Source organism: Alligator mississippiensis, chromosome 1 (assembly GCF_030867095.1).
Source record: "Alligator mississippiensis isolate rAllMis1 chromosome 1, rAllMis1, whole genome shotgun sequence".
NCBI classification, from domain to species: Eukaryota; Metazoa; Chordata; order Crocodylia; family Alligatoridae; genus Alligator; species Alligator mississippiensis.
The window spans coordinates 295,217,827-295,244,804 of NC_081824.1; the positions used below are offsets into that span (position 1 = coordinate 295,217,827).

The following is a 26,978-nucleotide window of genomic DNA, read 5'->3' on the forward strand; positions in this document are numbered from 1 at the left end:
ATGTGTGACAGTGTGAGAGTGCGTGTGCATGACTATGAGAGCATGTGAGCCTGTGTGACAGCCAGTGTGCATGTAAGCATGTGTTACAGTGAAAGCATGAGAGGGCATGTGTGTGTGGCCACAACAGTTGAGTGTGTGCATGTGCGTGACTGAGAACGTGATTGTGCATGTGACTGTATGGGAAAGCGTGTGACAGTGTGCATGAGTGTGAGTACGTATTTGTGACAGTGTGGGAGTGTATAAGTGTGTGCGCACTGCAGCCCAGCCCACTTCAGCGCCGGTGCGAGCAAGTGCCCGTGCAGCCCGCGCCGCTGGAGGCTGGGCGTGAAAAGGGTCTCCCCTGCCCCCCCCCGCTCCCAGCGGCCTGCAGCACCCGCCCAGCGCCCGCCAAGTTATACCACCACGTGACAGCCGGGCCAAAGGGGGGGGAACTGCGAGGGAACACCAGCAGTTACCAGGGCGACCAAGCCCCGCCTTCACCCCATTCCCTCCCTTCCTACGTCAGCGCGGTCTGCCCTCCCCTCCTAGCATAGACCGAGTCAGGGGCGGGGCCCTGGGCGGTGTGATTGACAGTCTCCATAGCAACAGGCTCGTCCCGTCGCCATTTTGTCAGTTGGCTTTTTTTTTTTTTTTTTCTTTTTTTGAAATCCTTCCCCTTTCCCGCCCGAACCGCCGGTTCCAACACTGGGGGAAAAAAAGGATTCGGTGCGTGACGGGGCGCGCGCATCCCACGCGCGGGGGGGATTGGCTGTGTATGTGTGTGTGTCAGCAGGGAGGTTCGAGGCGGGCGAGTGCGTGGGCCTGGAGGAGCAGCCGGCTCAGCTCGGCTTGGTGGGGGGAGGGGGAGGAGCGCGGCGCGCGCGTGCGGGGAGGGGGGAGCGAGCGAGGAGTTCCCGGGGCTCCGCCCCGCCCCGCCCGCCAACCGCCCCGGCTCGGGAGGGGGAGGGGAAGGGGACACCCCGTAGCCGTTGCCGCCGTTGCTGCCGCCGGCCGCTGCGCAGGTTGGGAGCGCGCGCCATTTTGTGAAGCCATCGACAAATCCGCCCGGTCGGGCAGCGCCGCGGATCCGCCCGCCGGGCCCCGCGCCGCCCCGCCCCGCGGCCGGCCGGCCCGGGCTGCGGGACCGCGGGCAGGCGCTGCAGGGCCCAGGCGGCGCCAAACCCACTCCCGCCGCCGCCGCCTGAGTGACGAGGCCCTGGCCCCGGCCCCGAGCGCCGCCGCCCGCGCACGGTAAGTGCCGCCGGCCGAGGCCCCGCTGCCATCTTAGAGCGGGGAGCTTGGGCACGGCCTGCAGCCGTGCGGAAGAGGAGGGGGCTGCCCGGCCCTGGGCAGCGGCACCGGCACCTGTTGCGGTGGCGGGACCCGGCTCCAGGCCGATGGGCTGTTCGCCCCCGTGAGGACGGGGTTCCCTGGTGAGGCCGGGCACAGCATCGCCCACCTGTTCCCCGCGCCCTCCTCCCGGCCCTGCCCGGCCCGGCCCGGCCCGGTTCCTCCAGCCCCGCAGTCCGCCGTGGGGGGGGTGCTCTGGGCTTCTTATCAACTTGCGAGTTGCCCCTGGATTGTTTGATGAAGGGTGTTGAAGGTTTGGCCCTCCTGCTGTTCCCCAGCCATCAGAGTGCTATGTTTTTATGCTTTTAAGATAAGGAACATAAAAAATTGTCACCCCCAACAAATCAGCAAGCTTCGTGTATTTCTTCACAGCAGCTTCCCCCCCCCCCGCGATAATGTGCTATTATTTATGGCCAGTACTGTATATATTTTTGCAAGAGGGGGCAGTCAGTGTCAAGCGGGGAGCATGCCAAGGTCTTGGAGGAGCAAACTTTGACACACTGTCGCTAAGGTGGCAACTTCTCAGTGGCCTTGCCTGCTTCCCTGAGAATGAGTGCTGGGGAGGACACCTGGGTGATGCCTGATGTCAAAACTGGTGCATTTTGTTTGTGGTCATAGTTAATAACCTTAAACATTAGTGAAAGCTGTTTAACTCATCACAAATGAGAATGGCGTAGCCCTCCTGACACGTTTGGCCAAAACTCCCCCCCCCCCCCCCCCCCCCCCCCCAAAAAAAAAAGATATAATTGAAATAATTATACTGTTCGGGAGTAAAGTTTTGTAAGTAATCCTGCATGTACCCATCTCGCGTTCAAATAGTTACTTGTCGATTGCTATTCTGGATATATTTAGTGAAACACATAAATAAATAGATTACTTTGTAGACTAGTGTCATCAACTCATAAAAATGAAGTATTTAAAGTCAAGGCGTGCGTTCATTTATTTGAAGTTTACATGTGTGATGTGTTAGATTTATGTTTTCATTCCATTTCAGTTTTTTGATACTTCTCTAGCAACAAATGTTCAAGGCTTTATGCAATCTGTGCATGGGTCTTGACAGTTATTTTTAATAAAAAATTGTTCCATGTTTGAAGTTAAATGAGAGCTGTTGCTTTTCTACCCTTCCAAATGAGATGGTTCCCTAATTTAAGTTTTCTAAATGTTTTTTTTTTTTAAATAAAAGTGCTTTGGTATTTGTTTCTAGGTGTCAGAAGTATGGCAGAATTATAGTTACTAAATCAGGGTTTGCATAGGTCTAGACTAGGTTGCCTTGAGATCCTTTAAAGGGTGCCACAGGGTACGATACAATGTTAGCTTAGTTGTGTGCTGGCATGATTCACAAGATAAACCCATAGATTTCAAATAGGAATCCATAACGGTAAAGCTGTTGTGGTCTTTCTGAGTTCTTTGCATCCAAAGACTTGCTACAAAAAAAAAAAAAAGAGTGAAACCTAGGAGTTGGGATTTTCTGAGGGGTGCCCTCAAAAGGTTTAGAACCAGTGGCTCAGGCCTTAACATCTTGGCTTTGCCATTGTGGACAGCTGTAGGGAAAGAGGAGCAAGAGCAGTTTTCTGAAATAGCGAAAAAAAGATTTCTCTGCTTGCTACGTGTGCTCCAAAAGAACTCCAGTTTACAACTGGTATTTCATTTTTGGTGTGAAGGCAGTGATGTAGTAGTGCCTGAGCATGTACCCATTTTTAGAGTGCTGTGGGCTTTATCTATAATAGGGTTTAATATATGAGGTTAATTGATGCATTCTAGCTGTTATTTTAATATCCTATGCAAGGCATATAGGACATGCTACCTTCACTATCTGGATGAAAGTTTTTAAAAGTTAGCCCGTGTTTGCTAACACATTCTGATAGCACACGTTAAAACCTTACTTTAGACAAGGCCTTAGCAAGAAACTTGTGACTGAGTTGAAAACATATACTACTTTTGTCCACAGATGATTCATCTGAGGACAGAAGTAGTGTATGTTTTCAGCCTCATTAGTTTAACAGGGTACTTTTTAATATAGAGGCTAACACATTTGCTTAGCTGTTTCTGTTGCCCACAGCACAACCAGCAAACGTAGGGGCGTATTAAACTTAGCTGAAAAGCATGCCCCTTTTCCTTTATAGCATACATACATTATTCTGAACAGAAATGGGTGGCGCATTCAAAGCTAAAATGTTCAGAAAACCAACTATGCTGCTATAGTTTAGGTAATGTCTTCAGTTTCCCTTCAGAAACTCTTTATTTTGAGGTGTTCATAATGTCATACTGAAAGTTGTGCTACCAGCTTAAGTTTGGAAGCAAGTATGACACTTAAAATACATGTGTACACATACACACGTGTGTAGCTCCAATGTCTTTTGAGCTTTTGGATGATCCAAATGACAGTGATTTTTTTTTTTAAAAGATCGTTTAGAGTTGTTTCTCTGTAGTAACATCTAAATACTCTTGATGCCTTTTGGTTTTGAGAAAAGGATGGGAAACTAGTAAAAGTTCTGAGATTTCACTTTAGAAATGGCTGCAGTTGTTTGTAGAATATCATTATTTTCAGAGGACTTATTTTCAGAGGTCTGTCTACAATGATTGCTTAGAATTGGTTTGATTTGTAAGTCATTATGCAAACCTGAATGATATCATACCTGCTTTGCTGCTTTAGTAGCAGTACATTAGGGAGTCTTAACTTTTGACTGACTTTGGTTTGTGTCCAAACTTGAGGTTTATTATAACTTGACTTTATGCAGCTTTTATGGGTTTCTTATATATGTGAATCCATATACTGAATTTGCCATAAGAACTAGCATTTGCAAGGTTATGTAAAAGCTTTCTGATTTTGTTGTTGTTCTGATTTTGGTCATCATCACTGAAGAAATAAGGAAGCAAGTAATTTTGATAAGGGGAAAATATTTTTATTGGTCATAGGAAGGAGAATGGCATTCTTAGGAATGTACTGTAGTCCACTGATTTAAAAAAAATAAAAAATTTACATGGAATAATTTGCGAGGTGGGTTATCTCTATAAAAACTCGTAGCGTTATAGTTGCTTGCATGCATTGTCTCTTCCATAATATCAGTGAGTTGTCTTTTTATTTTATTTTATTTTTTTAAATCTCCATCCCTTTTGCATACAGCATTTTACCAGCTTAACCATTTTCCCTGTTAAAAGTGCATTTAATTTATTTGGGTATGTTTTTGCTATAGACTTAATCCAGGCTCTTACCTGGGTTTTTGGCCAATGCCCTCTATCATCCACATCCACCCCTTTTATTCAGTTTGGGAATACTTTAAAGCCCCAAGCCATCTGGGCAGTGAGGAGCTGGGCAGCGAGGAGTCAGGCTAAATCATGTACGTGTCGAAAGTGCTTTCTCAAAGTTCTCTCGAAGGACAGGCGAGTTCCTGTCAACTGTGGGACAAAAGAATTGTGTCCTGGTGCAGAGAACTATAACACAGCCCAGTGAGAACTGGTGAGAGCAGAAATAGTGAGGGCACACACAGTACCACTGATATAAATTTACATCAAGAGTGATCAAGCCAGGGCTAAACAAACACAGATGGGAAAACTATGGAATGAGAACATACCCTTTGAGTCTGCGTAAAGGTGGATCACCTAGAACTTGTGACTAACATCTAGAGTGGAGTTGTTTTAATTTCCCTTTTCAAGGAACATGGTTAGTTTAAACTGGCTTCAAATTTAACATTTGTAAAACTTCTTAAAATTTGAAGAGCACTAAGTGTTTCCATGCTTGAAATAATGTAAGACAGCAGATGTCTGTAAACAAATGCTCTGAAAAGTTTTGAAATTCAGATCCTGTAGCACTGAACACCTGAAAGTGACTAAATGAAAGCGAAATAGATTTAATTAACTATTTCTGTCCCAGCTTAAACGCTGTATATAATGTGTTTTTAATTTTAATGTACCAGGTTTGGGTTGGGAAGAGGTGAGGTGAGGAACCTTAGGTGCAGTTGAGTTAATTAGGAGCATCAGTGGTCTTCCTGTACTCTTATATGAAAAAGTTTCCTAATCCTCAAAGAAGTATATAATGGAATAACATTGCCTCAAGTTGACTTTCTGAAGGAAGAAAATCCTGCAAATTGATGTCCAAGGACAAAAAAAAGCTCTAGTGAAAAGCTTTTGTTGAAATACCTAGAAAAATCTGTTTTATTGAGGTATTTCCCATGTTTTGCTAATAAAGTTTACCTTCTTGGTGAGAACTGTATTTTTAAATGTTAACACCATTAGCAAAAGTTAACTCATTTAAAACTTAAATAAATTAATGCAGCTCACATCTAAAGCTTTATGGTTATGTGAACAATACATTTTAAAATTTAATTTATATTGAGCTGAACTTCCTGGGTTCAGATGCAAGTAGTTAAAATTGGTTGTTCATGAGAAAAAGCCTGTTTACTAAGCCTATGTGTGAATTTCCACTTGTCTTAGTGTGAGCTAAGCAAACTTCAGACAACCTTTAATTTACTCTGCTGGAAGGGTCTGTTGCTGAGGAGCCAGTCCGAATTGTCTACATTCACTTCCTTTGTCAAGGAAGTAGATTGGTAGCATCTGAGATCAGACCCAGGACAGAGAGAACAACTGTTCAAAATAAAGTAATGGGGTAAGGAAAAGAAAACTTTGTCGTTTGGCAGACAAGTGCACGTGTTAAGTAGTGCTCCATTTATTTCATTACCTTGTACACATGGAGTTTACTTATACTTCTTGTGTTTGGCTAGTTATTGCTGTAGATCTTGTCACTTTATGTAATGAAATATAAAAATGTAAATTTTACAGGTACAAAATCTGATCATAAAGCTGACATATGCATTTACTTGATGGCATGTAACACACAGGAAAGCTCTTGTCCACTATCTGAAATATTCTGAAGTATTTGATGTTATAAGAAGTGGTAGTTACTATGTTTGACAATTTCCATGCTCATATATGCAACTCTTTAGGGATGTTCCATTTTAATTCCAGAATAATATATTTAACATATATGTTTTTCTTGTGCAATTATGGATGCATAGGTGTAGCATCTTGCTCTTTCTCATGTACATTAAATTAATTGTTATAATGGTAGGGAGTACCTTTACCAAATTATTTTCCTTAATGGTATGTATTTTAATAAACTAAGGTGTATAACTTATTTATCTGCATTTATAAGTGCACACCTGTAAGTAGTCCCATTGAAATCGGTGGGATACTTTGCTTAAGTGAAGATGTTTGTATGAGCGTTTTCCATGTAGGGCCTTTAGGCTGCAGCCTTGACTTATTACCCCTTCCCTTCTTCCCCAAACTGCCTCAAAACTTTCTTTAGATGCAATACAAGGAGAGTTGTTGACTACAGAATTTACATAGCTTCACTGTTGAATGGCTTATGAATGTCGGCAGACTTTCACTGTTACTCTGTATATTTAATGTTTTATAAGCTTGATTCACTGGGCTTTTCTTATAAATGACTTGCATGGATTTTGCCTGCCAGTAAATAGTATTGTACAGATGTTACATATATTCAAGGTTGAAGGGAAAAGATGTATACTGCTATGTTAGGAGATAATGGCTGTGTAACTGAAGCTTGGATCGTAATGTACATGAACAAGGGGCATGGTTAAAATTGTTTTGTTTCCTATTAGGATAGTGGCTTGAGACCCCAGGCAGGATGACATGGTGGTAGGTGCAGCATAAACCTTAAGTAAATATAGACTCAAGTTCAGCGTTGAGTCAGAATTTCCTGACTGCTGTCTACGATCCAACCTAAATGTTTTCCTAATGTAGAGTTTATAGTGTGAAATTACATAAGTGTTTTTTAAGTAAATAAAAACAAGCTATCATACTTTGAAGGTCTGTTCTGCAAAACTTTAGTATGTCTAAATTTTATAACTTCGAATATGACTAGAGGTTACAGATGTGCTCTTCCAAGAATCCCCTTTAGATATTTTCTGTTAGCATGGTATTTGCTGAGTAACATTGTCATACTGTATGCTTTACACAACAGCATTTTGTAGCTTTATAGATTTCATAGACATTTGGGACTGGAAGGGACCTCATGAGATAGTCCAGTCCCCCTGCCATAGGCAGGAAGTCAGCTGGGATCAAGTGACCCTAGCAAGAAAGACATCCACATGTTTTTTGAAAGAGTCCAGAGTAGGTGCTTGTAGCACCTCTGGGAGGAGTTTGTTCCAGACCCTGGACACTCGCATTGTGAAGAACTTTTTTCTTATGTCTAGTCTAAATCAGCCTCCCTGGAGTTTATGGCTGTTAGACCTTGTTATCCCTTGGGGAGCTCTGGTGAACAGCTGTTCACCCTAGTCCTGATGCACCCCTCTTATATAATTGTAGCCTGCCACCAAGTCCCCCCTGAGCCTTCTCTTTTCCAGACTGAAGAGTCCCAAGGCCATCTGCCTCTCCTCATATGGCCTGCCCTCTAGGCCTTGGATCATATGAGTGGCTCTCCTCTGGACTCTCTCAAGCGTCTCTACATCCCTCCTGAAGTGGGGGGCCCAAAACTGGATGCAGTACTCCAGCTGTGGTCTCACCTGGGCCAAGTAAAGTGGGAGAATGATGACTTCACTGGTTTTACTTGAGATGCATTGGTGGATGCACGCCAGAGTTTGATTTACTTTGCCAGCCACAGCATCGCATTAGTGGCTTATATTCATCTTGTAGTCAATCAAGACCCCCCAAGTCCCTTTCGGTCATAGTGCTAGCAAGCGTAGCACTGCCAAGCCTGTAAGTGTGTTGACATTTCTTCCTACCAAGGTGCAGCACTTTACACTTCTCTTCATTGAAGGCCATCAGGTTTTGGTCAACCCACCTTGAGAGCTTGTCCAAGTTGGCCTGTATCCCCCACCTGTCCTGCAATGTGACCACCCTCCCCCATAATTTGGTATCGTCCGCGAACTTGACCAGTTTGCATCTGACTCCTGACTCCAGATCATTAATAAAAATGTTAAAGAGTACTGGCCCGAGTACCGAGCCCTGAGGGACTCTACTGGTCACTCTGTACCATGTTGATTTGCTCCTGTCAACTAGTACTCTTTGGGTCCAACACCGTAGCCAGTTACCTAGCCATCAGACCGTAAGATGATCAAGGCCACAGTTCCCCAGCTTAATCATGAGGACATCATGGGGAACTAGGTCAAACGCTTTCTTGAAATCCAGATATATGACATTCATGTCATCATCTCCCTTGTCCAGGGCATGTGTTACCTGGTCATAGAAGGAGATGAGGTTGGTCAGGCAAGACCTGCCAGTCACAAAGCCAGCTTGCAGCTAGAGGTGCGCCGATTCATCGGTCCAATATTGGATTGGCACCAATATAAAGAAAATTGATTGTATCGGAAATCGGCCTGATCTGGCCGATAATTTGGCTGATAAATGCCCATGCATGCACGCAGCTGCAGCGCAGCATGTAGGCAGTGAGGAGCACAGTCTGGCAGCTTGGAGATCTGCGTGCAGCTGGTCAGGTCTGTTGTGGTGGTAGGGAAGGGGGGGGACAGATCAACGCCCCTCATGGTGAGGAAGGGAGTGAGGCAGGTACTGCCCAGCCAGGACAAGAAAGGGTGTGGGGATGGAGCTGCAGCTCATCTCGGGGGTGTGGGGCTGGGGGAGCAGCTTCTGCTGCTGCTACGTGCACTCTGGGAGGGAATGGGGGGGGGGGGGGGGCACATGCCCTGGATCTTCTTGGTGGGATGGGCTGCAGCTGTGGGCTGGGGCCAGGGCTGTGCTGGCCTATTCCCAGTGCATGGGGGCTTTACTCGGGGCTGCGGTGCCATGCTAGGGGCTGTGCTTCTGGTGTGTGGGGGCTGTGCTTGGGGTGGGCAGTGATGGTGCTGGGAGGGGGGTTACAGGGTGGGGCTGAAGCCACCCCAGATTTTGCTGTAGCCTCCTTCCAGCTCTGGTGCCCGCCCCAAGCACAGTCCCCACACACCGGGAGCACAGCCCTGCCAGGGTGCACAGTGGTGGGAACCACAGCTCCACCCTGCACCCCACTCTGCCCCAGCCCCACATCCTCAGCACAGGGGGCATTGATCTGCTCCCCCACATCCCTTCCCTTCCCTTCCCCCCTCCCCATCCACCACAACAGACTTACCAGCTGAACACAGCTGTATTGGAAATCAGATTGGTGTCAGCTGATACGCCTCCTACAAAATTGACTATTGGTATTGGCCCCCAAAATCTCTGTTGCTGCACCCCTACTTGCAACATCCATATAAACCCTTTTTCGTTGCGTTTGTTCCTTTCCTTCTTGCTGTTGTTATGTTTGCTATTCATTATTTCACTATGGAATTAAGTTAGCCACAATCAGGTTCACAACGTATTCTTTCTTACGCTTTCCCAGCTTGCTTTTCTAATAGGTTATTCACTGTTTGTACATGTGAAACTGGATAGAGTAGAAATATTTAGCCACCTTAACTCGGGGGTTGGCTGTTGTTTTTTAAATTGAGATTGGTTTTGCTGTGGAATTATAGCCTATAAATATTTTTAGTGCAAGAGGCTATTATATATGTAGCAGTGGAAACTAGGAAATACCTGTGGGTTGCTTCTCAAATAACTTACAGTACTTTGTCAGGTAACTTACATTGTGTCCCATTGCTGTCAGCTACTGCATGCAAAAATCTATCTTTTGCAAAGTATTTCCTAAAGGCTAAAGGTAAGGAGGTTCTAAAATGGGGAAAACATTTTGTTTGCATGTGAAAGGAAATTATGTACTTTATCACCAGTCCTTCATGGTTTATGCCATAACTTTGTCTAAAGTTTAATTAAACATTATCAGGGAAATATTACTAAAGAATTAAATGGAAGATTTGTGTCTATTGATTTTGTTACATGCTTTTAGCCAACGCTTGATAATGCCAGATTTGGGTGCATTCAGTAACAAGTTACATCTTTAGTTTACAAGATTCAGCTACTACACTTTTTAGATAATTCTCTTGTCTGTGTAATTTAACAAATGCCTAAGTGACTGATATATGCTTTGTTCCAATATCAGTTAAGCTATTTCTGATATTATGACAGTAGAGAAGTAGGGTATACCATAACCAAATATATTTAGGTGTGATGAACCTGTTAACTTATTATTGAGTGGTAAAGAATTGTATGAGGCAAACCTTTTTTGATAAGTACCTATCTTTGCAGTCTTAACCTTGGATAAATATACTTTTGCATTTAGGAACGTAGTTTAAATTGCATTGTTAGATTAGACCAAATGATCAGCTTTCAGAGCATCTTGCTTGAATGGCAAATTGTCCATGCGTCTAGGTCGGTATAAGGAACTCCATACTGGAATAAACTGTCCATAATGTAAGCTTCTGCCTACTCCCAAACAGTTAGCGGCTGACTTATGTCATGAAGTATAAGAGTTTCTGATCGCATACATTTTTATCCCGTCTTTTGTAATGAATGCTATTCATGTAATGGATTACAAATTTACAATTTGTTATTACATTTTTGACATTGTGTAAATTATACTTTATGCAAATGATTTATTTTTATTAGCATATATTTCTTGCCCTTTGTTAGATGCGATCTTATTCTTAATATGAAAGTGATAAATATGATCTCTCTATTGACTGTCAGTACATCATTTTATTGTATACGTCTCTATTATTCTCTTTTTCATTTGTCATCTTTCTAAGTAATACAGTTTTTAAACCATTATTTTTCAATTCTTAGTGGCTAAATTCGTGTTTTAACAAATAACTAGAGCTGATATTTCTTTTTCCTCCCTATGGTGCTGACAGTCCTGTAGTTTCCACTGACTTTACTATCATCTCGGAGTTTTCTGGTCCTCTAAAAAATGAACCCTCCTTTATTTTAATGCCTTGAATATGGGAGTCTTAATTGGGCACCTTAATTATATTTTATAATTTTGTCTTCAATGTTTTTATACAGAATTCTTTTCATGTACCTTTTTTTTCATTGCTTTTCTCTTGACCTGTTTTATTTCTGTTTTGACTCCGTTATTGGACACACAATTTGGAAACAGGGCCCAAATTGTGCATATAAAGTACTATAAAATACCAAAAATTGATAGAGAAATATTATTTTTTGCAAAACTTCATGGTGGTGTGGCACTTCTATTTGTATGTTTGTGTCACAGAAGGGATCTGATACTGGATGGCAAATTGACTTGTCTAAAGCTATACATCAAGTCATTGATGGAGTCAGAATTGGAATACTGGATCTTTGGGCTTTCAATCTTGTGCTTATTTCCTTAAAACCTTATTGATAAGGTGGTAAGCATCAGCGGTTACTATTGGGTTTAGATGAAACTGTGAACAAAATCAGACCTTGCATCTCATGAGTAGCAACTAAGCAACTGGGAATATAAGTAAGGGTCACCTCACAGTTTTAATTTAAATGACTCTCCTATCACCACATAGGCAATCTGTAGTAGACTTCTGGATAGAGGCCTGGTTCCCCTGTCTGACATTCAGTTCCCTTACCCATATTTCATCTCTTCTTGTGATCTTTTTCTTCATTTGCTACAGATCTTTATTTCTGAAGAAATAATGCAGCAGTTCCTGACTTGCTGATCAGTTTGCTGAAATCATCCTGATTTAGCACACAGTCCTGATCTTTTTTTGTGGATTATTCCCCCCTTGTATTCAATAAAGCAAGGATTCAGTGTATAAAATAATAAGTAACCATGTAATTAAAAGCTTTGTAATAATACTTGCGCACAAGAGGCAGAAAATTGTATGAGCAACCTTAATTCTGGCATTTCCTAAGTCTTCCTGAGCACTTTATCTTGCAACCTAAGTAACACTTTTTTTTTAAAAGGCATTTTTATTTTTACTACTCACAGAATCTAACACTGTATGTGCAGTCATGATACAACCCGCTTATTAACAAGGTTTGAGTTTGATCTATCAGCACTGTACATAGTGCAGTTGATCTAAAGGATTAACTACAAAGCTGATGGTAGGAATGTTTCCTTTTGTGGACCAGCCACTAGAGGATGCACAATATGGAGAAATGATGGGTTACATATGCATGACTTGCTCCATTCATAAATAGCATTTTTTGTGTCCCGAGGTTTGGCAAACTTTCTCCAAGACAATGTGACTAAATAGCTTAAGCTTGCCTCTGAGATATTGGCAATTTGAGTTCTCTTTCCAGTTGAGTTCCCTTTCCAGTCCCCTCATTTGTACTTTGTTCATGAAGAAGGAAGTGTCATTAGTTAATAAAATGGAAATTTATTAAGATATAATAAGATTAGCTTCTTGGTTTCCAGCTCTTCCCATAGACCAGGGTTGGGTGAACTGTCGCTTGCAAATGACATGTGGCTCCTCAAGAAGGTCATTAAAAAATTGTATTAGCTTCATGATCTTTGATTCTTGGCCATGTGCTTCTTGAAGTCTTGTGGTTTTCAGCTCAGTCAAGGTTTTGGTTTGTTGCTGGAAAGGTTAAGAAGTTTGGCCAGCCCTGCTATAGGCCAAAGGATGGTTTAATTGAGGGAACTTGTGAGTGTCCATTCCATTTGGTCTCTGTCTTATTCAGAGCAGTTTTGTGTAGCAAACTGGAATGGGACAGACGGATGGCATGGACTCAGTGTGAAGAGAACGTTGAGGGTTTTTTGACAGCAAACCCTGACCAAAATACATAAAAGAAAATAGTGAGAGGAAACACTGGCTTTCATGAACTCACAGGTTGTCCAAATCTGGCCAAATAAAGGTCCCCTTTTCCCTGCCAAATTTAAGCTTCCTGCTCCAAACTTTGGAAGTACTAGAGCTCCTGTAGGCAAACCATTGGAAGAACAGTTGTAATGGAAGATATTGGTCGAAATACAGATAAGTTTAGGCATTACTACTGCTCCTAAAGGCAACAGACAGGAAGGATGTTTTACTGTTAGGAGCATGTTAAATACTGGGATGTAAAACTGATTGATAAACCATCTAGATGAAAATTATATCTTTTTTAAATAACACTTACACTTGAGAGAGTAATTTGTTAATTGGGAAGACAGGAGTGATAAATCTCTAATGTTTCAGGTTTCTTAGTCTGCACTTGAACCATCCGAACAACCTGCAAATAAATGGGGAAACCAGACTTAATGTACTTGCTATTTCAAAGAGGAAAACCAGGCAGAGATCTTCCTCTCTCTCCTCATCCCCTTCCCCTCCCAATCCTCTTCTTGCAGCTGTTGTGAGGGAGACTTTTCTGGCCTGCTTCATATGTACCAAAGAAGCAAAACAAAGGGAGAAAATATTCTTTCAGTTCATGTCAACTTTACATTTCTAGTGGAAATATTTAACTTGGTTACATTGCATGTGTTTAAAGTATCTATGTATGTAGTAGAGGTAGCAATATGTTAAACCTGACATTTATCCAGTAAGACAGGAATAGAAAGTATATAAAAGTAAACCCTAGTTTTACTGTGCTTTACAGGCTTTCAAGTGTTGGTTTCCTAAAGGCAGCAGTAATTGTTGGGGTATGAGCCACTCACTCCCCTGCTACTTGGCATACACTATGTTGGACTCTACTCCCCTTGCAATTTCCCAGTCAGTCTCTTCTTTAATCAGAGAGAGAGTTTCTGGCAGGTGCTGCATCTCTTCAGTTGCTGCTGTTTTTTTTCCAGTTTCATCTTCATTTTCCTTTTGGTGTCCTGGTTTTCCTCCTTTCTGCAGAGGTTCTTGCATTGTGTATGGATTTTTAATTTTAGTTTTTGAAGGTTTTGCACACTTTTGACTTTTGCCAACCATGATGCACTGTTAAGTTTCTAGAGACAAAGATAAATGGTTGCTTTTGCTTTCCAGGCTCTGATGTTTCACTTTGCATACTGTTGAGAAACCCACTAATTATTTATTTATTCATTCGTGCATTTTTTGCAAAGTTTTGGTGCCCCATATCAGCATGTTCAACCTTTTGAGTTCGAAAGCTTCTTGCCTTGAGTATCTTGATGAAATCCTTCAAGTCCTGTAAAATCTATTTCCTTGGCTCTACAGGAGGAAGGAAGATGGGCACTTGGCTTTAAGTAGCATCTGTTTGATAGAATAATCTTTACAGATGTGTGTACTCAGGAGAATGTGGCAGACAGACTATTGTCATAGGTAAAGCCTCCAAGCCTTTCTCAGGAATCCCTCCTAGAGATTCCTGGAAGTCTGGCGTGAAACCAGTTTGGAATGTTTTGAATGAAAATCTCTGTAAGCAAAAGTCTTAGTGGGCCTTGGCTGCTAAATGTTGGGAATGCTCTGGCACGGACCCAGCTTCCCTCAGGCCTTGTGAAGCATCTTTTAATTCTCAGCAAAAGTCTTTCATTCACTTTTCCCTCTGCTGCTATGAATTTTGCCATAAGTTAAGATCAAGCAATGATTTGAATCAGTGGTGCCAAATGTGGTCTTATTGGATAAGGCATCTTTTTCTTATAGAGCTTTGGATGAGGAGCTGAAACAGTTAGCATTCTATCAGCTCTAATGCCATCAGTTAGATTCAGCTTCTTAAGGCATATAGAATTTTCCTTCCAGTAGCATTCAGGATAAAGTGGCTCAGTCAGGAATCCTGAGTAACGGTGGGTATTTGGGAGCCTGAACAAATCATTCGGCACCTCTATGCAATTGTGAAGGTTGCTTTATCGTAGGGGTGGGTAAAATATGGCGCACAGGCCAGATCTGGCCCACCAAAGGATTTTGTCCGGCCTTCAGTGGATCTCTTGTTCCCACCTGGGCAATGGCACATGTGGCCAGTTCTGCCACTGCTGGGTGTATAGCAGAGCTGGGGTGACGCGGCAGTTGGTCTCACTTCCCAGACTTGGCCCTGCTACCCAGGCACCCTGGCCTGTTTTTCTCCTGGCGCCATGCCCCCCCCCTCCCCCCCCCCGGAGGTGGGACCCATGCGGGTAGGGCATGTGGCAAAGCTGATGGGATGGGGCTGCAGGTGGGTTGGGAGCAGTGTCTGGGAGCAGGGCAGGCAAGTGGGGCTGGGATCACTAGACAGGATTTTGGGGCAGTGACTGCACAGGGTCGGTGGCTGAGACAGAGCCACAATCTGCTTCTGCATGGTCCTGTGATGGGTACAGAGTGAACTGTGGCTCTGCCATCCCAAGATCTGATAGTGAGTTTTGGTGATGGGTGGGGGGAGGGTGTGGCTCATGACAGTCCACTAAAACTCCCTTAGGCCCAAATAGTTGCCCACCCCTGCTTTATCTTCATTATTTCCATCTTGCCCTGATGGGAAGCTGTTGGAGCTCAAAGGGCAGTGGGAGCAATGTTTTTGCATAGAAATTTGCCTTTTATTCTACAATTAGGTGCCTTTGATTTCAGGCTATTGGCCCTTGTATTTTCAGTATTATACCGAGGCCCTTGGTGCAGCCAATATTTGATTTTTCTGAAGCACTGCTGATATACTGTTGATATATTTTGTGTGTCTCATCGGTTACATCATCACTCAACCTCACAAGGGAATGCTACTACAACTTGGAGAAGCTGGGGAGCTCTTATGCTAAATACATCTCTGTGGTAGGACAACAGTGTTGTGAGTGAACCTTTACCTTCCCACCAGGTTTTTTTTTTTTTAAATTGTCAGCTGGCTTTGAGTCAGTTCTAGTAGAGGAATCTGTCCAGGATATGATTAAGATACCTGAGCAAGTAACCTTTGTCTAATAGATGGTTCCTGTGCTCTTGTTCACTATTTTGGATCAGCTGATGGTGTAATAAGGAATTTACATTCTTTTTGTTGTCTCATTTGGACAACAGGTATATTTTTGTTAGGGGTGCACTGATAAAGATTTTTTTTGCCCGACACCAATGGCCAATTATTAACCAGCCATATTGGCTGATGCCAGTCTGATTGCCAGTATGCAGCACTGCAGCTTGGAGAGCAGTGTCTGGCCAATAAGTGTGTGGGGGGAGGGAAGGGGTGTGTGGCGGGGGGTGGGGAATGCAGATAGAGGCCCCCATGGTGAGGGAGGGAGTGGGGCAGGGGCAGGTGCTGCCCAGCAGGGTTGGGGTGGGATAGAATTGTGGGTAGATCATTCAGGAGGTGCGGTGGAGGAGGGAGGCGGTTCCTGCTGCTGTGCACACCGGAGGGGAAGCATGGGGGGCATATGCTATTGTGCAATCACCTCTGTGTACGTTACACAAACACACATAAATCAGGGCAAACATTTAAAAAAAAATCAAATTAATGAATGTTGTAGACATTCGATTTTTAGAATATAATTTGATATTTTTCTGGTTCCCAGATGGCAAAACCCCTTCCTCTCAAAGGAGTACTTCTGGGGGCAAGGGGAGGGAGTTCTGGTGGCAAAGGCTAGGGGGTGGGACTTCAGGTCACAAGATTGCCAGGGGGCAAGGCATCTGTCAAGGGGTGGTGCTCCCCATGCAGCCCTTGACAGCTTACCAAAACTCGGTAAGCAGGCCTTCATCCAAAATAATTGCCTGCCCCTGAACTAGGGATATCAAGGGGAACCCATGTGGATGGACTCTTGTTGAAAGTTGGGCCCTCCAGGACCATCAGCTCCACATTGCTCAGGAAAAGACAATGGTCCTAAAGGCTGTCTACTACAAAAGCTGTCTATTACTCTTGGTAGACAGAGCAGTGGTGCTCAACCTTTTGGCTCTGCAAGCCAAATGAGTGGTGCTGGATCAGGGCCTGCACTATCCCTGCCTGATCTTGCATGCCCAGATCAGGCTGTGAAGCCCTTGTGCACTGGGATTGGTCCTTGTGCCATCCTTTACACCCAATTTAGTGAGCAGGGCCATTCTTTTGGACCCATGGAGCTTCCCGTGGGCCTGGAAGTTTGTCAGCAGAGTGGTGCCACCACTCACTCCACTGTTGCCAAATTTTCAGACCTGTGGGAAGCCCAATGGACTGGATTATATGACTGGGTTTAAGATCTAGCCTGTGGGCTGGTGATTAAGTCCCCCTGATCTATAGTACTATTTGGCTGGGTTATTAGATCAGGTCTTTATAAAGTCCTTCAGAGTTTTGTCCCTCATTCCCCCTTCACAACAACCTATTATCGTTGTTAAATCTTTATCAGAAAGAGATGCTGCAGGAAATCCATTCCCTTATGGTAGATACCCATTAAGTTATGATACTGTTTCAGGTATTAGTAATACTAATAAAAAATGTGGGCTCTTACTAAGCCTGTGTTTCATGGTCTTCAGTTATTTTGTCAGATTTGAGATTGTCATCCCAACAGCAGTTAGGTGTTGAATAGAGAGAAGTAATTGGCAGCATGCTCTGGCCATTGAATATTTACATGCACGTGGGAAGTATCTTTTGTTTGTAGTATAGCAGTGTCATTATATTTTGTATTTTTTGGGAATAAAATTAATACTATATTTTCATGAAATGTTTGGTGGTGGTGATGTCCTGCTTATATGAGGAAATGGTATTCCCACTACTTGAGCAATTAACTTAAAAAGGACATTGCTTTGGAGAGTATCAGGAGATCAGCTTGTCACCGTTAGGGTGTTGGAGTTGTTAGTATTCTTATTAATGAAGTTTTCATTTGACCCCAGCTGATAATTGAAATACACAAGAGTACAGCTAGGCACAGTTTATCTGAATGCCATCCATATGAGAGAATCTCTATGGACCTTGAGATTTTAGTGGAAATAAGCTTCACATCTGGATAGCAGGTATATTCCGGGCTTTTCTGTTTTAGTAGAAGTAATGCTATTTAGGATTTGATTTCAATTTAGGTTTTAGCACACTACTTATTTAAGAGTTGAGTACTAAGTGTTTCCCACCCAAGTTAGAACAGCTGTAAATATGCTCAGCTAGAGATACCAAGGGAAATCCATGTTGATGGACTTCTGTTAGAGGTTGCACCCTCTGGGACCATCAGCTAGCTGCACATTGCTGTTTTGGAGAAGAGGATGGTCCTGAATTAATTTAGGTTGTTTGGAGACCTGGCATGCCAAAAACATGGTGCCCTTATTTAATAGGCAATCTAGCCTATTGGTTTTTATATAAACAAGCTTGATGGCACCAGTTGTTTCCTGTGTTAGGAAATGTTCAAATTGGAAAGATTTCCATCTTCAGGATATCTTTGGTTACCATATATTTAACATGTAAACAGAGCTGACCCATAAAAGATCCTCATTGATGGTCTCGGAACTGGAACAGTGGATAAATGTATTGATTGGTGAGGGACTTGAGCGGTGCAGGTCTTTTCCACCTGCTTGGACAGGTTACCTTCTCATAGCACCTTGAAGGGAGATTGCTACCAAGCCATGTGTTCTATATGAGGGGAGAACTTTATCTGTGACATTTTCATCACACTCCTAGTGAGGGTTGAGGGTTTTGGCAACGCTTAGGAAATGCTTTATGATTCTATTAGTCAGCAGAGATTTGATTTTCAATTCTGTTGCTGGTGGCTCAAGCTAGTCCCATAAGAGAGAACTTTTTGCTTCATCCCAACACGAGAGTCTTTTCTTTGGCAACACTGTCCTTGACATTGTTCAGCTTCATAACAGTCATGTCTTGAGTTGTTCTTAGGTAACGATTTACTAAAAAGCAAGAGTGTAAAAGTTAGAAGTGCAGTAGGCTTGCAGGATGGTGACTTACACAATTCAAAATTGTTGACATCTTTAAGTTTAGCTGTCAGAAAAACACAGATTGAAGTAGTTTAGTTTAATTCATGAAATATTAGCAGGGTATATCTGCACCCTGTATTAGGTTCATGCAAGGTTTAGTGTATTTAATCATCCTCATATTAAAAAGCTCTTATGTCCTTGGATGTTTGTAAACGTTTGAATTTTTTAATGCATATTAACTTAAATTTAAGATAGGAAAATCAGGCAAGAAATAGTACATAACATAACAGTGAGGACTAAATCCATTTGGCCATCTCAGTGAAGAATGTATTGTTTTTTTACATTACTTGAAGCCTTTAAATCAAGTTTTGTTTTGTTTTTTTTTTTTTAAAGAAAACTAAGTCACCCAGAAGATATGAGTTTGATGTAAGAATTACTGAGTGAAATTCTGTGGCCTGTGTTTATGTAGAAGGTAAGACTAGTTGATCATAATCTTCTCTTTCGGGTTTTTTTTTTATATTGAATGTCACTTTTCTTGGTAGCAGTGACTTTACCTGGCAGAGTGAGCGAGCTTTGGTCTCTTTGAGACTGATCTACATTTATACCACTTTTTACAAGGTTAGAATGACGCCACAGATTCTTTGAGTTTCCTGTCCAAAATGATAACAGTTTTTATCTAAAGAAGCTTATTGTTATGTCATTATGCTTGCCTACACCCTTATGCTTTCCTCCTTTGAGGCTCTTTCTCCTCACTTATGCGACTTAAAAAGTTCTCAGATTTCTACCTAATGAGCTCTGAACTTAATAAGAAAATACACCAACTTTTGCTTCCCTTGTAACCTATTCTCAAGGCTTTCTAATACATCTCAGTAGGTAGGCTGCCAGCTCATACATTAATAGACGTATAAGTGCTTGAATATTGGACATATACCTCCTAAAATTATTTTAGTAATTCAAGTCAAGTGGAAGCTAATGGCTTAATAACAAAAGCTCCCAGTTTTGAAGTTGGACCCAAAAAGTTTCCTGTCTTTTGAGTTGATCAATTTTCACTTCCATGTTTTGATGGAGTTGGTCAGTTCACTTAGTTTTCCAGGCAAGATTTCCTAGAAAACGAAAGGTAGTGTTGTAAAAGGGCATTTTAGAGTTTTTGTTTATCTTAAAGTATTTAAAGTGGCAAAGGTTCTTTTCCTGTTTAGTTTTTCTATCTCTGAGTCTTCCATTCCCCCACTTATATTGGAACAATTTTGCAGTCTTATAATGTTTAGCTGTATAATGTTTAACATCCCTTTGAATGAAGGGTTATAATACTTATCTATTTTAAATAGGATGGAAAGGAGACATGGAGAAAGACCAAGGATTAATTCCACAAAAGGAGTTGGGTGTTGCAACATGTAACTTGTAGGTATCTGCCTCTCGGAGTAGAATATGTAACCCTGAGTTGGGCATCTAAGTTTGCTGTAAATGTGTGGGTTATAATGCATTAAGATACCCCAAAATGTGATTTTGCAATACATGGCACACTGAACAGGCAGCTGCTGCCTACTCTGGCAAATAGGCAGTACTGAAAAGAGGGATGTGTCTTGAATTCTTTTACTTTCTGGCATTTAGAGAACCCTACAACATATTTACAATTTGGAACTTTCTTCTGGAGTTAGGTACCTATGCTGTTCTCTTCAGAGATGAAGGAAACTTACAAAGCATAGCTAGAGGAAGAGGAACTGATCAAGTTGTTTCCCTTTATACAATAGCCAGGAGATGTAGAAGACTTGAGTTGTATATTTTCCTCTGCCTTACAGGATTTAAACCTACGTCACTTGCCTCGGAAGTGTCTTGACCATCTGTGTCTCAGTTGCTCAGTTGTGGGAAACCCCCCTATCAAAGTTTGGCCACTATGCAGGTATGCATTTGAGAGCCAATACAGCAGATGGAGGGAGGAGGTACAGCTCAATAATTAGGACACCCCGTCAAGATTCTGAATTTGGTCCTTGCTGTGAGGACTGCTTACTGGGGTGTGCGAAACAGGCCATATTCGATTCGGATTTGGCCTGAATCGGGGACAGTGATTCGATTAGTTGAACAGATAAAAGAAAAATAATGTTAGCTAGTTCTCTAGTATTTTTGATGTATGACTAGGGATATTTACTAATTGTTCCCTAGAAAAGAGGTTAAAAGGTATCCTATGCACTTGATTTTGGCTGAATGAGAACTGGCAAGTTACAAAGTCACATGGGGCTGCTTGCCATCATTCCTTTTTTCTGTATGTAAGTGTTAAAAACAGGCTAGATTATGTTATTATTCTGTATAAGTATTTGGATGTATTTAAATTGAAAAAGTGTGGAGGAGGGACTGTCTTTGTATTCTGTGATTGTACATAGCACAAGCACATTTGGGTCCTGAACCACGACTAGGGCTTCTAGGCACTACAGAAACACAGCAATAGAATGTAGGTATATTGGAAGGGAGATGTTTACTGCATAACATGTTTTAGGCCCTTTTACATAGATTCCTCCTGTGAAAGCCTATATGGTTAAAAACAAAGTGTATTCTTCAAAAAGTGAATGCATTTAATTTATTTAAACTAGAGATGCACTGATAAAGATTCTCTTGGCCGATACCTATAGCCAATTATTCACCAGGCATATTGGTCGATACCAATCCAGTAGCTGATTTACAGGAGCACAGCCAGGCAGTGTGGAGAGCAGCTCCCTGCAGGTAAGTTTGTGGAGGGGAAAGGGTGTGGGGGAGCGTAGGGGGGGCAGATTGAGGCCCCCATGGTGAGGGAAGGAGGGGACGGGATGGGATGGAGGGTGGGGTGCTGCCAGCCAGGGTAGTAAATGGGATCCTGGGGCTGGAGCAGGAAGCAGGACAGAGCCCTGGGTGGCTTGTCCAGGGGATCAGCATCCTGGCACTTAAAAATGGTGGCGGGGGCAATTGAACTAAAGCTCATCAAATGAGCTTTAGTTCAAGTACTGCTGCTGCCATTTTTAAGTGCAGGGACACTTTTAGGAGCAGAGCCAAGCAGGATGAAGGTGGAGGTGGGCTGCATGCTGTGGGCTTGTGGCTCTCTGCCCTCCTGCGTTTTCCCTGGGAGCCACGCGCTGACCACGCATCCCCTGCCTGCCCGGTGGCGGGAGGCACAGCTTGCCACCATCACTGCAGCCGGATGGGCAGGAGATGTGTGATCAGCTCTTGGCTCCCTGGGCAAAGACAGAAGGGTGGAGAGCCATGAGCCTACAGTGAGCAGTCTGCCTCTTCCCCATGCACAAATCCAAGGGGGCACATTCCCCTGCTATGCCTCCCCTAGGGATGCACACAGCGGCAAGGAGCTACCACCCCCTCCCACCTCCCTGTGCCCCCTGGGCGAGCTGCCTGCGGCTTTGTCCTGCCCCCCACCCTGGCCCTGGGTCTCATGCACTGCCCTGGTTGGGCAGTGTCCCCAGCCCTTGCCCGTGCCCCACTCCCTCCCTCACCATGGGGGCCTCAATCTGCCGCCCTCCCTCCCAACACACACCCACCCCTTCCCCTCCACAGACTTACCTGCAGTGCCCTGCTCCTCATGTTGCTCGGCTTCATTCCTGGCCCTGTGCATGTATGCATCTGTGCCCATGCACGTGGTGTCTGGGGGCCCTGGTCAGAAGGCTCTTATATTTATCGGTGACATTGTCGGCTACACCGGCCAAAAAAAGCTGATAGTCAACAATCATTTCAATAATAATTGAAATGTTAATTTTTCTTTTATCGGTGCTGATCTGATATGGCACCAATATATTGGTGCACATCTGATTCAAACTAAGATGATCCTGTGCTTAGAAAGATATTTGGTTAGACTTTTAAATTGAAGTTTTACCATTTTATAGTCCAGGTCTAATTTAAAAAAAACAAACACCTTCTAAAAATGTCACCTAATAAAACAAGTTGGTTGTAGTGAAGCTTAGAAATGGCCATTAATTGTTGTCACACTGTGTTAAGCAGGTAGTTTGAAAACATGAACATCAACGTTTTCAACGGTGACATTTTAATAGACTGCTTGTATAGAAGCCCAAGAATATGTTTCTGGTTTTAATTTCTTTATCTTGGCAGGAACTAGAATTGCTGTAGTAGTCCTATACACAGTCTTGACTGGGAGGATTTGTATTTACTTGCCTCTAAATAGTTACCACTACTCCCTTATTAGCTAGAATACCTCCACTACTTGATAAATACAGGGTTTTTAAAGTGCATAATGACTCTGAACTTGTCCTAGTTACAATGCATAGCTGAATTGTATTCACACAGTAACTTTTTAATAATGCTTCATGGTAACCATGGTGTGTCCATATCTACACACTGAATCATCATTGTATTGCTATTGGTTAATTCTGGGCATATCAGAGCAAGTAGCCTGTACTGCTTTATGTTAGAGAATCCCTAGGACATGCAGAACATTAGTATTCTGGGATGTAACACCATATAAATGTGCTGGGGAAAAGGGAACCATCTATATTGAAGAATAAGTGCCATGATTGTTTATGGAAAGAAAATAATTTGCCAGCCTAGGCTGTTAAAGGGGTATGTAGGCTTCTCTGGAGGCTTTTTCGTAGAAGATGAGACACACTGATGGATCAGCCCTATAGTAGGATATCTTTGTCTAGGCTACAGGTGGAGATCAGAGTCCTTGCTGAAAAGAGAAAAGAAACCCCAGAAGATATAACTCTGAACCTAGCCAGCTCTGCCTTTCAGTGTGGCTGATTCTGAGGTTGTTTAAAAACTGTGAGGAGTGCAGTCAGGTGGAAATGCAGGAGTGCAGCTGGATCTTGTTCTTATTTTTCCTTCAAACTTTGTGAAGCCCAAACTGATATAGGTCAGGTTTCTCTTTTCCAAATTTAAACTCTTATTCACTCAGTTAAGCACTGCATTCTCTGCTTCTCATGGAGATGGTGTTAGGTCTTTGTTCTAGCTCAGTGATTTTCAGGGTGTTGGGGCACCCAAAGGTGCTACAAGATCCTTTGAAGGGTGACCTTAGGTATGAGGAGATAAGCAGATAAATGTAGGCTTTTCCCTGCCTGGTTGTTCCCTTGTCCCTACTGCCCAACCCCTTTGGAATGAGATAAGCACTGTAATAATTTAGTTTTTGAAATGTGGTGTTGCTCAGTTCACAAAAGTTTTGGAGGGGCGCTTTGATTCTAAAAAGGTTGAGAACCACTGTCTTGGCTCCAGAGGGAAGAGGACTGCCCAGTACTGTTGGTAGTTCTGAAGTTTTGAAACAATAAGTTGGATATTCCCTTGTTAGAAAAGCTTGCCCTTTAAAAGCTACAAAGTATTTATGATTTAATGACTCAAAGCTATGCCTTCTCCAGGTCAAAGCCCTGAATTTCCTCAGGGCAGTTAAAGTAATACCTTGGTTAACGAATCCTCTGGGAACGAAGTTCCTTTATAATGAAGTCAGCCTTTTTTTGCAAAAATAATCAATTAAAAAAATTTTTTTTGAGGCAAATGTGGATTTCTCATTTTACCAGGGAAACCTGCGGATTTTGCGATGAGCACCCTGCAGGCTGGCAGAGTTCCAGCCTTCAGGGAGCTGGGAGGGAGCAGGAGAAGGTGGTGAGATAGGGGGCGCCATCTGCATCTACATGCACGTGGTCCCATGCGGCCTGCAGAACAGCTCCGGCAGGTATACCTGGGGGGGGCCCATAGGGAGGGAGGGAGGGAGCTGGGCAGGACTGGGGCTGTTGCCAGCCGGGCAGTGCTTGGGGCTTGGAGCCTGAGGCTGCAGTGCACAGCTGCAGGGCCCCAGTTGAGAGCAGGACAGGACTACAGGAGCCCACAGCAGCAAGCAGCTTCTCTGTACAGCTCAGCTGCTCCCTGCTGCATCGGGTCGCACCCGCCAGGCTGTGGAGACCCGGGGGGAGGGGGGGGGGGGGAAGCAGGGTGGCAGGGAACTACAGGCTGAAGTGGAGAAGTTGCTTGCCACTGCAGGCTCTGTGCTGCCCTGGCAACTCACCTTCTGCACATGGGGCAGCAGTGAGAGCAGCAGCACAGGGTTGTGCCCCTCAAAACATCAGCATGCACAAGGGTCACGTCACCAGGGCAGCGTGGAGCTTGCAGCAGCAAGGAGGTCCCTGCATCACCCCACTGTTTTCTGCTGTGCCAGGTTATGCCTGCTCTTTTGTTTCTGATTCCATGAAGATATTGTGAAGGTTTTGTGGGAAGAAAACCAGCATCTGTCCTCGGCTTTTGAAGATAATGTGCTCATTTTGACTGTTCAGCTGCATCTGAAATGTAGATATTCATCCCACCCTTAGATGCGGCACACCTTGTTGCTCAAAGTCATCTCATCTGCCTGGCCTCCTCATGGTGCACTTCCTGTCTCATGGTTTAATCATTTTGGTATTCTTTCCGCTCATGACTGACTTCACAAACAGAAAAGCTTCATGGCTACAGCTGTAGTTGGAGAAATCCGGATTAAATTTGCTCATCACCTCTCCATTTAAGGGTAAATTATTCAGAGAAGCTCTGGATTGAACTCTGCAGGATTTGGAGGATGAGAAGAAAGCACATGGAGTTGGAGAAGTCTGTTTCCTATTGTAACTTGCTCCTTTGTCTTGATTAAGGAACTCTTCAAAGCAAGGGTCTCCAGAAACAGAATTAAGTGGATAAAGTCTACCAAACTAAAGAGTTTCAATGTAGGAAACTCATCCCTGCTTCTTTCTATTTTTCAGTTGACTGAAGTGGGGAGTAAGTAGGTCTTTATTTTTCAGTGCAGTTGAATCTGAGCTGATACATTGTTAAACGTAGCAGTGATGTCCTTGTCCTTTTTACTGCCCTGATCTAACTACACCGGTGGAAGATGAGGGAGAATATATTTAGGACAAAAAAAGCCAAACAAACCCAACCAACCAAACAATAGCTTAATGCAGATTACAACTATTTAATTCTGTGGCTGCATCCACATGAGTGTGGACATTTGTTTCCCCGGAGGCAAGAAGCAGCTTGGCTAGTTGTCCCTGGAAAATGCCTGTGCTATGTGCCCTCTGCTTCATGGCAGCTTACCCCTAGGTGGGGTAGGGGAGGCTGGGGCCAGCACCCTTACTTGGGTTCTTGGGGGAACTCTTGGGGTTGCACCAGTGGTTTATTTTTTTTTTAAGTTTGTTTACATTAAAATCCATGTAGAGTTCAAGTGACTTGTGATGTGCTGTAAGAAAGTTTCATGCACTTTAACTGAAAAGTGCCTTTTAACAATATATCTCAAACTTCTTTTGTGCAGCAAGTTCTAGAGGTGTCTAGGTTTCAGTAGAGGAAAACATTGTGGGATCCTTCAAGTTAAAAGATGCTATACAAATGCAAATAATGTGCCTAGTGCACCTCTGAGCATTTGGGACATTTCAGTACATAAATATCCACTTACTTGATTCAAAATATTTTTTTAATTACCTTATACAATGGGATTTGGAAGATCCTCAGGGATCAATGATTAAATGGGGAAGTCTTATTTTTGAAGGCATATATGATGGCAGCCAACAGCATAATGCCTATGGATTTTTTATCACATATAAAAATATTTTTTAAATCTCATTTTATAATAGCCACAGTAGGACTTTGCATTATTCAGCCAAGCATTCTGAAAGGATTACTTTGTACACATCTTGGTTGTCTTATTAGAATCCTTTAAATCTTTAATTATATGATAAATGCAAATGAAACTGGTAGTGTAGGTGAGAGGGAGTGAAAACTGTTTTGCATCATGGTCTGGGATAGAATATGATCAAGCAGACACATCTGGAACAAAGAACCAGTGGTTAAAATCCAGTAGTTTTTGTTCATCTTTACTAAAAATGTAACGATAGATCACTGGAAAGCTAGAGTACACCTTATTTAACTGTCTGTGCTCACAGTGCATCATCCTTTTGGATATCATTCCACTTGCCATTTTTATTTCATTCTAATTGCTGGATTGTTTTAATGGTTTTCAGTAGCTGCTCTTGAAAACCATGGAAGTTGGAAGCCAATGTTCTGTTCTAAAAGCGTGTAATTTTACATTTTATATGGTACAATGTACTTGTCTAGTCAGTGAGATGGTTTGTTGAAGTGTTGCAGTTGACATTTGTGGGGTTAATTTGGAGGTGCTTAAAACAATTAGCTTTGCATCTTGTGCTTTTTTTAGCATTAAAAGCATTTAAATGGAGGCTCTAACCCTGA

The 26,978-nt window shown here is 43.0% G+C and overlaps 1 protein-coding gene across 5 annotated transcripts in view; it reads left to right on the plus strand.

The window, feature by feature from the left end:
- Nucleotides 1–621: 621 nt before the first annotated feature.
- Nucleotides 622–26,978, plus strand: part of DYRK1A (dual specificity tyrosine phosphorylation regulated kinase 1A) — a 132,439-nt gene continuing 106,082 nt past the window's right edge. Inside the window, exons 1-3 of one of the 5 annotated variants that reach the window (XM_059720739.1) lie at nt 626–705; nt 19,197–19,275; nt 20,129–20,201. The gene's annotated coding sequence lies outside the window, so the exon portion shown is untranslated. Of the gene's footprint in view, nt 706–963; nt 1,231–19,196; nt 19,276–20,128; nt 20,202–26,978 lie in introns of those variants that run through there. The other 4 variants (XM_014599150.3, XM_014599152.3, XM_059720740.1 and 1 more) reach the window with 4 other exon arrangements.